The sequence below is a fragment of the Pinus tabuliformis genome, chromosome 9, assembly GCF_031772625.1.
Source record: "Pinus tabuliformis cultivar Carrire ecotype Pingquan chromosome 9, CPIR1, whole genome shotgun sequence".
In the NCBI taxonomy this organism is placed as follows: Eukaryota; Viridiplantae; Streptophyta; class Pinopsida; order Pinales; family Pinaceae; genus Pinus; species Pinus tabuliformis.
Window position 1 is genome coordinate 768,253,361 of NC_142307.1, and position 15,834 is coordinate 768,269,194.

The 15,834-nt window shown below is 36.8% G+C and overlaps 1 protein-coding gene across 3 annotated transcripts in view; it reads left to right on the plus strand.

Moving 5' to 3' along the window:
* The window catches only part of LOC149150992 (RNA polymerase III subunit RPC82 family protein), a 333,151-nt gene that overhangs the window by 79,945 nt on the left and 237,372 nt on the right, over positions 1-15,834 (plus strand). The gene's annotated exons all lie outside the window — the stretch shown is intronic.

Here is a 15,834-nt window from a genome sequence, read left to right on the forward strand (position 1 = left end):
CTTTAAAATCAAAGCAATCATGATTATACAAGTCAAGAATTAATATTTTATCCTTATTAGTATTATTTTTATTATGATACTATTATTTATAAAATAATCTAAAGTCATTCACCTTTAATGGATTAATAACACTGAATTCCCAATAGTTTCATGGAATAAGTCAATTAAATTGAGAATCTCTTACTTGGCAAATCGAACACTTAAGAGAATGTGACTCTCCCTCACTAATTCGATGTATGACAAAAGTGTAACTCCTCATTAAATGCACTTGTAACTCCCTCACTTAATTCGATGTGTAACTCTCACCAAATATTCTCTCATGTCTAATTGTAACTCTCTCTCTCCTAATTCGAAGTGTAACTCTTCAAGACAAGTGTATCTTTATCTCTATTCTTGGGATGAGTTACACTTCTCCTCAAGTAACTCCTCCCTCATGGAATTCAATTCTCCTATTGTTGGCTCAAGGCATGAATTCATTTTGTAACTCCTCTCCTTTCTCATCTATTTAAGCAAGAGCAAGTGAGAATTGAGTGTAGCACGTTCATTGTGAAGGAGAGCAAGTGTTGAGTGTGTGCTAGAGAAGTGTGAGAGCAAGTGAAGAGAAAGAGAAAGGGAAGAGTTGGACCAAGTGTGAAGGACAAGATCTAATCAAGAGAAGGAGGAGATATTCAAGCAAATAGAAAGAGCGCACTTCAACTGCAAATTGATCAGACATTGGTGACTTTATTCGTTCTCGTTCTCTCTCTCTTTGTACTCTGCTGAACAATTGAAGAAATCTAATAGAAGAGGAATCATTTGGGTTTCCCCCATTGAGGGGTTTGCCCTAGTCATTGGACCTAAATCTCAGTGTCTCGTATTTGTGCTTGATTGTCTTCATATGATCTTTAAGTTTATGTTCTATCTACAATTGCTGATTTGAAAAGTTTTGAAGAAGAAATTTACATTCTAAGTAATTGTAACAACATAGAACATTTAGTTTTCTGCAAAGTACTTTCAAGTCCCAACATAGAACATTTAGTTTTCTGCAAAGTACATTCAGTTTTCAGCAAAGTACATTCAACTTTCTGCAAAGTACATTCAATTTTCTACATAGAACTTTCAAATTTCTGCAAAGAATTTTTAAGTTTCTGCATAGAACTTTCAGATTTTAACAACTCTTCCTGTCACTAGCACTACCTGCCCAGTCTGAGTCTTTACAACTTGTCAACTTGACTCCATCCCCCTGGACATAGTCCAGTTCATACCCCACTATGCCCCTGTGGAAATCTAATCTCGCATTAACCCCCTTTTTATGGACCCCCTTCATTAATGAACTTCCCTAGTCACTTAAATAACTTGTTTTTGTACCATGTACTTTTTATTGTAAAGTTATTTTAAAACATAAAATCACTTTAATACTAAGTCACATGACACGAGGACACGAGACACGGAGGACATGTAAATATGAGTATTCAATACGAAACGCAATGACCTGGAAACAGGACACGAGGGACACGCTTTATATATATTTAATAAATAATATATATATATATATATATATATATTATATATATAGCAAAATATAGTTTTTTATCCATATTAAATTGTAGGCTGCAGCTTATCTAATCAAATTAAAATATAATTACTTCAAAGTTCATAGTTCATTTTAAAAAAATAAATAGAATCAGAATTTATTATTTAGAAATTAGAATGTGATATTGAATGATTGTTGCCTGAATTCTTTGCATCCTTATTTTATTTTATTGCATGGTAGTTTACGAATGGAGAGAAAAATGCCAAATGTAATAATAATTACACAGTTAAGTTTTGTTAAGAGTAAAATATGGTTTAGATAGTCAAAATGACAAGTAACGTCCAACTGAAGCACGGGATGTGATTTGACGATTAATTTTTTTTGTTAAATATAAAAAGAGAAGTAATTTGACCATTTACATGTGTTTCTAGATTCCAAATATGATAGAAAGTTGTGTGATAAAACATAAAACCAATTAGAAAATCGGAAGACCAAGAAATAGGAGATAAGCCATAAGCTAAATACAAAATCTATAGTATCAGTATGACGAAATATATTTAGATTAAAAATGAAAAGTCAATAACATCAAGTAAAAAGTAAATAAGATTGAGTCTCGTCTAATTTTGGTTTTTTGGCGATAATAGTTTGATAGTGTAGTTTTATGAAATTCAAAATAACGCTAAGCTAAATCATTTTCCATCCAACATTAAGATTAACGCCGAAAAAACCAATGCGAAGAGCCACAACCTGAGTGATTTAGGGCATAATTACTAGCAACTAAAACAGAAAACAGAAGTTGTGTTGAAAACCATAACGCGTAAGCTGCAAACACATCTTCCAGCGTTCAAAACCGTAAATGAGTATTTAGATATTTTTAATTTTAAATCATTTGAATAAAATATATGTCATGAACTTCAAATGAAACGTTAAAAGAGGTCAAAACATTTGAATAAAATATATGTCATGAACTGCAAATGAAACGTGAAAAATTTGCGGAAAGTGCCAAGTTTCCAAACGTCACACTTTGCACGCAACGGCTCCACAGGATGAATATACAACGACGGAGAGTGACGGCGGAGGAAAATGGCGCAGGAAAAGAACCCCGAAAAAATAATTGCGTGGGCTTTAAACTAGTGATTTCATGTGGTACGTATTCAACCGGAGGAAAAAACGTTAGGGCAATGTTTTCTATAAACCGAATACTCGTTTTCCAGGAGCAAGACACGACTAAAACGCCCAAATACGTTTTACGTTTTAGAGGACACGACAAAAAACGTTTTCGACACATTTTAGGGCCGTTTTCGTGTCCATCACGTTAAATATGGGACATGGGACCTTGGAGGACGTGTCCTGTGACTTAGCTTTAATATAATAAGTACAATGTACTTTTAGATCCTGATAAACCGTCAAAAAATTCACATGACTTTAATAACTCATAAAGTCACACTAAAAAGGTGAGTTCTCATGTTTTTCTAGGGCAAGGCAAAAAGCACTAGGAAACACCTCCTTGGTACCTTTTCAACAAAATTTTTACGGATAGGGCTTGAATTATTTGAGTAGGGCCTGAAATATTTTGCCTAGGAGGCTGCTGCAGCTAAAAGTAACAAAAAAGTGCATATCATGGCCACAACAAAATTAAAAGAAAGAAAAATCAAAATGCAAAAGATGGCTAGGGACATATAGATTGGCATGAGGACAAAATATTAGCATAAGCTCCGCCTCACTAATTATGGCCGTCACCCGTTTCTTGAGCACATGTTGCTCCATTACATCAAAAGAAGGAACCCTTGCATGTCCTAGCCCCTATGAGTGATGAACTGACTCATCATTAAGGGGAAATACAACTGCCACATCATTCAAAGCAAGCTCTAACCCTTTAGCTACAAGTAGAAATACAAAGAATAATCAAGAAGTAAAAGACACACAAGAGCGGTGGAAACACAAAGGCCGAGTTGGTAATTCATGCATCCACGAATGCTTGCTCCTCACATCTATACACTTAGGTTGTGGACACCCCCATCAACTAGTCCCTTTGACCATGGCACCTGGCCATGAAGTCTTATCCCTTTTGTTATCATCATTATTATTCACTAACACCTATCGATTGATGGGCGGACCAAGGAAACGTTAGTTCCACTTAGCGGCTGGAAACACCTATTAGGATTGACCTTTAGCCATTCCTATGTAGGGAGAGAGCACCATTACGAGATCAAGGTCTTGATTTTGGAAGGAGATCCCTATTTGAAGTATTAAATAGCCCATGATATTCAAGTTTGGTTCACTTAGATGCAATAATGATTTGTCTCTAATGATTGGTTGCTTGCACTAGAATCTTTGCTCTGTTTGTTAGGTGGTTTAGTAGCCCAGGTCATGGGCACCTCGTCCAGATGTACCCAAGCCGTTAGAGAAGTATATTTGCACAAATAGGTGAGGCATTGAGACTTTAGGGCCTCCTAGTAGCAACATCATATGACAGATGTTCCAGGGTACCTCTTGTATCCCAGACATTGGATCATTTTTTACTATATTTGTTGATACTTTAGGATGACACACCTGGACCTAGCATGCTCTTAGGCTGACCTTGACACCAATTGATGGATGGAAGCTAATTCAGTGCCCAGATGAGGACGGTCTCACCTTTAGAGACTAGGGTGGGCTAGTTGCACCTAAGAAGCCCTCAATGTTGTAGCAAAGGAGGCCACTTTGAGCAGTTGGAGACCCCTTTGTGGTGCCCCTGCTGGATCTTGGGACCCCCATAGGAGGCAATGAGGTTGATTTGACGACCAACCCTCAAATCTTGATTTTTACATGCTTCTACACTGTCTTGCACACCTTATTGAGTCATTTCACTTGGACATGCCATTTGTAGCTCATTTCTTGCATGATGTCAGCCCTAAAGAGCTAGCAGCTCACACATTTGGGCTAAATAGGGCATTTTTCATGGAAACTAGTGGGTTGGCTTGTAACCCGAGCATATTTTTTGATCCAACTGGTTTTAGGGGTGTCATACGGCTAATATTAGGTCCTACTCATATAAATAGAGGAGAAACTCATTCTATTTCATCATCATCACTTGGACTTGATTTTGGCCATCTTAGAGATTTCGACTTTCTTTGTATCTTGGAGAGATGTGACTCTATGGAGTATTCTTGTCTATTGGAGCTTTTTCTTGGCATTGGAGAAGTTTTCTTAGATCAATAAAGGATTGTTCAAGCATTTTGTCTTGTAAGTGAATCTTGTACTTGATAAATCTTTAATTTTGATGTCTAATGTATGGAGTGAATTGATAATCTAGGGCTTTTCTATTGTGCTCTTATTGTTGAAGACAATGTTTTAAAACTTTGACTCCGACTCCGACTTGGCCGAGGGTCGACTCAGACTCCGACTCTGACTCGGTATCCACTCGGTCGGCTCGATTTCAATGACTCGGTCGTTGTAAAAAATACATTAAATATTTATTTATTTTATAAAAAACATAATTTTAAAGATTTTCATTCATGTTTGAAACACACAGCATTAGAATATAGATAGAAGACAACATATGATCAAAGTAGGCTCATGAATATATCCATTATATCAAAATGGCACCTAGTGCACTGTCCAATACATACATGATGATGATATAGAGATCAAAACAAAAACACATAACCAAGGAGGCTAGAAATGGCGTTATCCTCCAAAATATATTGTAAGTCATCAAGGAACTAATACAAGGGTCCAAGAGTGTTCCTCACTCCAAGAAAGTCCCATAGTGCATGTGTACATCTTCAAAAGGTGCATCCTCCATCATGATGTCATCTAGGAGAGACCCTATGTCACCCTTTTCAAGCATGTGAATGACATGGCACCCCTAAGGGTAAGCATTGGCATCAAAGAGGGATGTGCTAGCCCTCCTAAGTCATCTCAATGATAACCATCCTCATCTGTGGTTTGGAAGAAGGCACCATCCACCAAAATAGGGTCAAGGCCAGCCAGGGGGCATTTTCAGTCCATTTGGGCATATCATCAAAGAGTCCAACGTCCAAGCTTTTAAGTTTAGTGTTTTAGCATTTGGAGGCTCATCAAGGGGTGTAGCATCAAGTGGAATCAACTCAAGGCTTGATGCTCATCTTTGGAGGGCCAAGGTTGGGGCCACAAAGTTAGGTTTGCTTTAAGAAAGGGGCAAAGAACCTATTGGAAGGTTTTGAAGAAGAATGAAGCTATCCCTTAAGGAATCTCTACTACATATGTGATACCAACTAAACAAAGCTCTCAAGATCAAGCGAGATAAACTTATTTAAGGACAAAAAACTATTAAAGTATCATCGTGAAAATCTTGGAGTCCCCCAAAAGCAAAAAAAAAAAAAATCGTGGTTTTTTAATTCACGGGCTACTGTCATCCAACCCAGCGGAGTAGGCTCGGTCTCGGCCAAGCCGGCTGGGTTATTAACGAGCCGACCGAGTTGTTAGACAACTCGGCCGGCTAATTCACGGGCTACTGTCATCCAACCCAGCGGAGTAGGCTCGGTCTCGGCCAAGCCGGCCGGGTTATTAACGAGCCGACCGAGTTGTTAGACAACTCGGTCGGCTCGATAATAACTCGACCGACCGAACTGGTTCACTGGCCGAGTCGACTTGGTGAGGCCTTGACTCGGACCAACTCGGCCAAATCGGTTCCGAGCCGGCCGAATCTTAAAACATTGGTTAAAGATCTATTGTATAGAATCTAGATGTCATCATTGTATGCATTACTCATGTATGAAACGTGAATGGCATTCACCTTGGTAAAATTTTGTAATAGCTCTCCCTAGTGACAATCCCTCACAAAGATAATAGTTAGGGTTTTGTGCTAGGGCATCAATTTATCCTTTACTCCTTTGTAAGATGTAGCCAATCTTTCACATCCATAGAACCCATCATCGCAAGGACTAGGCACTGGCCTTGTCAAATTGGTGGTCAAACACAATTTTGTCCATAAATTTGAATTTCGCTCTTTCTCTCTCTCTCATTTCGACCCTCTTAAGGATAAGTGGGCTTGGTGTGAATTGGCCTAGAGGAGAAATTTCTGCTGGTGGAAGGATTCAACATTGAGGGAATACTTGGTTGCCTCAAAATCCACCTCCCTTAGTGGCTAATCTCTCCATTTCAAGCCCTAATCCCCTTTCCCCAGTAGATTTTCCCTGGGAAAAGCCTAGTTTGTGTAGAGCTTCAACTTGAGGACTTTTTGAAGGTTTCTTAAACCATTTGCTTGCTAGTACTCATTAATTGGAAACCTTTTATTGGCTTATTGACCCTAGCTTATCTCATTTGGCTTGCTATCTCTCAAGCCGTAAGTCAGTTGTGCCCTAATTTAGTCTCACCAGAGGAGTGAGTTGTTTCTATTTCCTTGATTGAGCCTTGTACTTAAGAAACACCATCCTTTCTAAGCCTTTCTTGTCACCTTAATCCTTGAACCTAACATTTCTTTCATAGGTGACCTCTATAACGGGAAACCTCCCTTTGGTGAAAGTCCATAAACAACAGGGCGTAGCGGCTGTGGTGTTGATGGGCCGCACCTCAATGTTGTCACTTAGTCTAGCGTTTGTCTTGTAGGGTACCCTTCTACAAGACCTACTAGATTTTGAGGCAACGGGGTTAGAACCCCATGGGTGCTAATCTAGAAAATTATTTTATCAAGATATGAATGTTTTAATGGCTGGAAATTACTATTTTTAGTTACAAATGAAAGATATAATCTTGTAAAATCAGATTTGAAGTTAAAACAAGGTGTGTTTAAGTTACTATCCTGAGAAAAGACCTTTTGTGATAAGAAATCTGTAGAAAATGATGTGTTACAGTTGTAATTTACCACAGATCTGCACAAACAACTTAATACACCTGCGTTATATGTTTAAAATATGGTAAAAAAAGATGCATTAATTCTTTTGCTTAAATATAGAAATAATTGCTCTTGTTCCTAAGGATTTGCTAGCTATTTATGAATTTTTTTTTATGCAACAAGCTAGTTAATAAAAGAAAAGTTTTTTTTTTTTTTGGGTTCTATAAATGATGTGTTTGATGGAATGAGGCTTACCTTGGCCTTCTACTTACCATTTTGTCTAGTTTCCATCACAACCCTCTCGTTTTTAGCTTTTCCTTTAGGACTAGGATTGAATGAGGAGTTGGGGATGAGACTATCCCACACAAATCGGTCTAGAATCTGATCCCACTATTAGAATATACTCATTTTGGAAATCCCTAAGCACTATATCAATAGTAACACCAATATGCCACACTTCTATTGAAGATACGCCCTAGAGGGTTTGCCCATTTCTAGAATGTGTCTTCTCGATGCTAGCTATGGTGAAGTGAAAATTGTGGGCCTAGATTCCCCTCTGCACACAATTGTCTGTGCCTCAACAGATTGCTATAACATCATTGTAGTAACCAAATAGCACCTACAAATTTGTTCTATGAAATACAAATCAAAGTCTAAAGCTAAGAAGAAAAAACATAGAAGAATCAACCCAATACACAAGTATTTTGCAAAATGGTTTCTTCATTAGGGCATGAATGATTTCACAGTTCAACAACCTCAAATGGGAGGAGAAACTAGCAATTTATAACTTTCTTTTAATGGCTAGTTTCTTCCATTCCTTGAATATTATATTATTGATTTGTCATCCACAAGTTGGAGAGTAATTCAATTTTCATCAGAATATTTTTTTTTCTTTACATTCAGTTTACCCACTTAAGGGTTTTGCTTGACTTCACAAGTCCCTAACAACTTCAACATTTACTTCGCTTGTGATCTGGAAGCTATGAAATGAAGAATGGTAGCCTTTAGAAGCTCAATGTTTCACTTGGAAGCCCTAACATTCACTCATCGACTAGATAGTAACTCAACTTAACACCTTTTTCCTTTAGCTCCAACGCCTTGATGACTTGGCCAAGTGTTCCACTTGTTTTGGCTACTATTTGCTTTGATCTAATGTGTAATAATCCTTGTTGGCTCTCAAAGTCCATAACATTGCCGCATCATCACCTCTACCACCACGTCATCACACTCAAGTGGAGGATCTCTAATGCCCTGAGGGATCTGAAGAATTTGTGATATGGGTTTTGTTCCTCTCTTTCTGTAGACCACTTTTGATGTAATGCATGTCAAAAATTGCCCAACTATGCCCTTGTTTTGCCACCTAGAATCCTTTGGTACCTGTTGACCAACTTTGACCGTCCATAACATGAAAATGCGTTCACTGTTTGGAAAAGTTCAATGTGGCATGTCATCCTCTCTTCAAACTGAACAAATTGGGACCAAGTTGACTTTTTTGACCTTGGGGACCACCATTGAGAAATGTGAAATGCTTCAGGAAACGTGACATTGTGAGATTGCCATGTTGAGAAACATCTAAGGGATATTACATCAAGGCCAAGGCGACATGCAGACTCAATAGACACATAACCATGGGGTAAGACATAGGTGGCACTTGACATGGGTTGTGTTGGTCCCTACATTAGTGATCATCCCTACAAAGTAGACTGCTCCAAAACTATGAGTCCTCAAGTAAGCCCATCCGAGGCTCTACAATCCTATCCAGAACAAAATGACCCAAACATGAATCTAAAGGGATGGACCATGGTTCGATTAAACATAAGCTGTAGGACACCTAATACGGAGCCTCACATGGTTGTTACAAGGCTTTAACTTGTAACCATGGGCTTAGAATGGTGTGAAAAGTGTTGCAAATATATGTGTAGCCTTTCTGGCATAAGGGTAAATAGGTTCACCACACCTACATGATCACTCCTCAACCCAAGCATCCTCAAGTTAGTTCCAAGCTAAGTTGCACGAAACAAGGAAACAGGTATGAGTTTCCGAAACGGGCACGGGTACGAAACGTGACCCCCCCAAATTTTGGAAACAGGGAAACACGATATATATATATATATATATTAGAATTTAGGACATTTAAGAAATGTTATGTGCAATCATAAAGCATACGTGATACATTATAATTTATTACATTTAAAGTTTAAACATTCTAATTAAATTTACATCACATTTACTCATAAATGATCACATAATGAAGATAGCAATATCGGAATATCCAAAATCAACCTTTATTATATATCCAAATCTCAAAATCAGCCTTTACTATATATATGAGGCTGCAAGTACAATAAAGACTATGATGCTGCAAGAACTATAAAGACAAAAGACCACTGCTCTCTTCCTCTTTTCTCCTTTGCTAAAATCGTCCGTCTCCAAGAGAAATGACTTGCTCAATTGTGTGATGAGGGAATGAGGCGAGAGTCTTTTTATAACTTGAGAGAGGCATCTAGAAGCATCCACAAGATATTTTATTCGCCCAATAAAAAATTAGAACCGAAAAAATAAAAAAGAAAAATCACAATATGAAGTGGAAACTCTGTCGTACGGCCTGGAAACTCGTTTCCGGCCGTATTGGCCACGTTTCCCCAGCGGAAATTTGCCAGTATGCATTTTTGTGTTTCCATTTTGTTTCCTGCAACATAGTTTCCAAACCTCCATGCAAACAAACTAGTTGTCCCCATGCCATTTAGGTCCCGACTACCAATGCTCTCCTCCAGGATGCCTAACATTCCTCCTCCAAGGTGAGTCATTTTCCCAAACAAGCAACTAACCTCCATGTGCAGATCATGAAGAATGCCATCATGCCCTCTAGGTCTCTAGTGGTCCAAGGAAAAATGCCACATAAGCATCAAGGCAAGGTCTAGCAATCCATGAGTAATCTACCTCCAATGTGTATGCCCATCACGATACAGTTAGGGGTAGTAATAAACACTCTATGCATCCTACATCATGGTGTAAACATTTTTGTTGTAATCCCAAAAGCTAGCAATGAAGATATAAATGCACAACTTGCGGATGATCATGAGTATCCTATGGTAGAGGTCAAGAATATTTTTTTTTATTAGAAATTTATTGTCATCCTAATCCCATCCTTGTGATCAATGAATTTGCCAATATTCTTTTGTTCAAAGATGGTGCTTTGTTCATGTTCCAATGAATGAAAATTCAAATATGTCTTATTTTCGAAGACATACGTTGAGTCATAATCAAAGCGGTGCCATTTGAGAATCTTATCAATATATAATTCCAATAAAAGTTGACCTAGGATGATTGGAATGTTCTACAATGTGTCAATATTGCTTGGAGCTTCTATGATCTTTTCATCTCATTTCCTCATGTGCTACAAGGATGAGACCTTCAAAAACTGGATGGCTTGTAAGTTTGTAACATACCTAAATTATGTTATTTATGTTAATACCTATGGGAACTCATGTCATTTAGCATATTTGTGTCTTTTGGGTTCTATATATGCTTTTTCACTACATATCATTCACATTTATGAATTAATATTTCTGTTGTTTTGGACAATATGGGCCTTTTCTTGTGAGTGGTACAAGATATGCCACATTATTGTTGTACACCTTGTTATTGTAAGTAGTGGAACTGGACCAAAGCTAGATGGTTCCTACCAGTTTCGAGGGTTTTTGGTTGGAATTGGGCAACCAAACTGGTTTTGTCCTAAATTGGCTAGTGTGGTCTACAACATGGTTATAAGAGCTTATTGAACTTGACCGAAACTGTATTGTTTGAATTGGTTTGGAGGGTTTCCTATTGGAATTGGTCAACCAAAGTAGTTTTGTCCTATAGTGGTTTGTTGAAAGAAAATTTGGTTGAAATCAACCAGATCATGGCAAAATGGACTTGGTTGACTGGTTATGGCCCAATGCAACCCCACCCCATAGAAAAAGAAAAAAAACAAAAACCTTTTAACTACCTTAAAACTTGATTTTCATCTATTTAATAAAAAATGCCCTCTATCCTAGATGGACTTATCATGGATGCTCCTTGCAATTGCTTCCATTGCTACATCATATGGACATTGGTGTTGGACTTTCAAGGGTTTGAGTCAAGACTCAAAACATTGGGAATACCTAGGTAGAGAATATAGAGAATCTATATTTGGATGATCATGTAGTTTGAGGGCCAATGTTTTTGCATTTTGATTTGGATATGTATTGCACTTGATATCATTTTGCCATATTCACCTGTATGTGCCAAATACATTAGAAAAAAATGGATATATATATATATATATATATATATATATATATATATATGCCAAAATTCAAATATTTTATGTATTTTTTGGTCCACTATCATTTTTGTGGTTCAGGTCCTATTCTTGATTTTGAGGTCAACTGGGCCAGTTTTGATCTTGTTTGTGATTTTGGGGTACACCAGTCCAGTTCTGGATGTTCATGATTTTGGTTCTGGTCCCAACTTTGATAACCATGTTCTCCATTGCAACAATTGCATGAAATAGGGTGTTTGTTGCCAATCCATGCAAAGTGATAAAAAAACACTTCCATAGTATCCTACGTGCATGCAACATGTTACCATTTGATTTTATAGTTTGCAATATGCCACATAAAGCAAAATCATGTGATTTGTACCCTTCATAGTTCAACATATTAAACTATGCTCGGATTAATGTTAATTTTTTAAACATTCATTTTATTTATTGAATTTTCACTAACACACTGTGAATAAGCACTAAGCTCCATTATTCTACATAATGCATTTTTGTGGTTTTAATACATATATGTGTATGTGTGCGTGTATATATGGCTATCAAAATTTGAATATTTTATGTATTTGGTCCATTATTTTTCCCTGGTTTTGGTCCTATTCATGAGTTTGAGATCAACTGGCCCGGTTTCGATCTTGTTTGTGACTTTGGGGTACACTGGTCTGGTTCCGACCATGTTCTGGTTCTGGTTTTGATTTTCCCTGGTTTCGATCCTATTCGTGAGTTTGAGATCAATTGGGCTGGCTTCGATCTTGTTCGTGATTCTGGAGTACACTGGTCTGGTTCTGGCCATCTTTTGCTTCTGGTTTTGATAACTATGTTCTACACTGCAATTGCATGAAACAAGGCATTCGTTGCCAATCGATTTAAAAGTGATAAAAAGACACTTTCTTACTATGTTATGTCCATGCAACGTGTTACTGTTTGACTTTCTAGTTTGCAATATGCCACAAAATGCAAAATCATGTGATATTTACTCTTCATAATCCATCATATTAAACCAATGTTCCATGGGGACGCGCCCTCCAGGGTCGGGTGTGCGCACCCCTTGCACCCCATGCACCCGGGATGGGGGAACGTCTGGGGAAATGTTTCCCCACGTCCCCCTTTTGGGGAGATGTGGGGAGACGCATGGGGGGACGTTTCCCCAATGTGGGGGACGCGACTCCCCAAAAGGGGGACGCCTGGGCGTCCCCCCTCAAAATGGGTTATGCGTCACCCATTAAATTTTCTTGTAATCAATGATTTCTGACAGGGGAAACCTAGTATTTGACCATATTGCCCTACTAATGCTATGCAATTCTTGGTAATGTTAAATTCTTAAAGTAAAAGGATGAAAATGAAAGATAAAGGAGAACATTACCATGAAATGACTCAGGATGTTTGAGAGTGGTTCCAACCTCATTGGATTTCATATGGAGAAAGTAGAATTTTAGATCTCACTCAAAATCCAGCAGACATAATAGTTTGCGTCCCCCCTCAAAATGGGTTATGCGTCACCCATTAAATTTTCTTGTAATCAATGATTTCTGACAGGGGAAACCTAGTATTTGACCATATTGCCCTACTAATGCTATGCAATTCTTGGTAATGTTAAATTCTTAAAGTAAAAGGATGAAAATGAAAGATAAAGGAGAACACTACCATGAAATGACTCAGGATGTTTGAGAGTGGTTCCAACCTCATTGGATTTCATATGGAGAAAGTAAAATTTTAGATCTCACTCAAAATCCAGCAGACATAATAGTTTTTCAGGAATTCAGGATTTGATGGATTGCAATGTTTCCATTGCCTTTTGTCATGTACAAGGGTATGGAATTAGTACTTAATCAAGAGCACCAAGCCCTCTATGTACTTTAGAGTGACTTTTAGACTCATCACTCCACTGTTTTTGAGTTATAGTTATATCAATTTACTATTCCAGCCTTCAGATTTCAGTGTCTATTATAGTCTATTTTGCTTAGTGCTAATTAGATTCCAGAATGATGAATTTAATTTTTAAATCAATGTAGATTCTAGAATGGTGAATAATGAATGATGAATATGGATCAGAATATTTCATTATTGAATCTCGTGGTCTATGGATGAATCATGTATGTATTAGTAAGGATGATGAGTATGGATCAATGTATTTCATTATTTAATTCAATTATGTATGTATCATTGTATTTATGCTTTCATTATTGAATATGAATTTGAAATATATATATATATATATATATATATATATAAAAAAAGAAAAAAAATTATATACCTCGACGTCCCCCTTACCCCCTAAATTTCCCTAAAATTTGAGGGTACTCCCACACATCCCCCTTGTGCGTCTCCCCGCACCCGCGTCTCCCCGTCCCGGAGTCTTGGTGGAACATTGTATTAAACTGTACTTTGATCAATGTTTCATTATTAAACATACATTTTATTTATTGAATTTTCATCTCCACATTGTGAATCAAGCACATAACTCCATTATTCTACATAATGTTTTCTTGTGGTTTTACTGCATAAAATGTTATTGGCTTTCTAGAAGTTTGAGAAATATGAATATGGAACTTTTAGCATTTTTTTTTGTTTTTATTCTGTCAGCCCAAGAACTAATGTCCAATGTATTTTTGTGGTTTTAATACATATATGGGTATGTGTGTGTATATGTATGGCTATCAAAATTTGAATATTTTATGTATTTGGTCCATTATTTTTCCTGGTCTGGTTCCGACCACGTTCTGGTTCTGGTTTTGATTTTCCCTGGTCTCAGTCCTATTCATGAGTTTGAGATCAATTGGCTGGCTTCGATCTTGTTCGTGATTTTGGAGTACACTGGTCTGGTTCTGGCCATGTTTTGCTTCTGGTTTTGATAACTATGTTCTACACTGCAATTGCATGAAACAAGGCATTTGTTGCCAATCCATTTAAAAGTGATAAAAATACACTTTCTTACTATGCTATGTGCATGCAACATGTTACCGTTTGACTTTCTAGTTTGCAATATGCCACAGAATGCAAAATCACGTGATATGTACTCTTCATAATCCATCATATTAAACTGTACTTGGATCAATGTTTCATTACTAAACATACATTTTATTTATTGAATTTTCACCTCCACGTTGTGAATCAAGAACATAACTCCATTATTCTACATAATGTTTTCTTGTGGTTTTACTGCATAAAATGTTATTGGCTTTCTATAAGTTTGAGAAATATGAATATGGAACATTTAGCAATTTTTATTTTTTTTTTTTTTTTTTTAAATTTAAATTTAAATTTTATATTTATTTATTTATTTATTTCTGTCAGCCCAAGAACTAATGTCCAATGCAATTGTTGCTATAGTTTAAAAATGCTTTCCTCACAACTTTTAAGTATTAGTATGTGAGGTCTGCATGTTTCCAATACCGTAATCAATTTTTTGCTACAAGATTAATTGATCATTGGGGTATATGTTTTTTTTTTTTTTTTTTTTTTTAATTTTCTGTTTAAATTTGAGATCTGGATGATTCCATTCTCCAAATTAAAATATTTGCCAAAGATGGAAATTATCCTTGCTGTAATATTCGTTCATGTAATTCTGGGTATAACTTTTATACTATTATCCCTATGAGGGACATGGTAGTTGTATTTTAGATGAGCAAAATCTTGGTGAAAGTGAGTCCTTGTACTTGGATAGTGAGCAACTTTATCAGTATTTAGTAAGCACGCTGGTCAAACATCAATGTCGATCAGGAGCAAATGGTGTATTTTGCCATAGTAGAATTTAGAAAGGTGTACCTTGTGTCTTGTCACTTCTACTTATGATCTTGTCTAGGGCCATTCTTATGTAATACAGTCTTAGGTCGGTGCAGTTACAGTTGCATCATACAATTAGACATTGGATTGTTGCAGCAGTGAAAACTGCTTACCCTGTAAGGATGAGCAATTCTGATATAGAAGATATGTCTACTTGCTTATAGGATAGCTTACATATAATATTGTAATTTAATGTGTTGCTAGTATGTGAATATTCATGTGTTAATGCTATTTCCGGTCATTTTCTTATGTAATAGTTATTTGTGTAAAAGTGTAAGAGCCAAAAGTATGAAAGGGATTTAGACATTTAACCTTATTTTGACAGATCTGTTGCATTGCTTAAATTCTTGAGATACAAGGAACATTGTATCTGCAAAAGATTCTAGATAAATTATCTGAAATGGCTTCATTTTTGTATGCTTAATACTATGGATT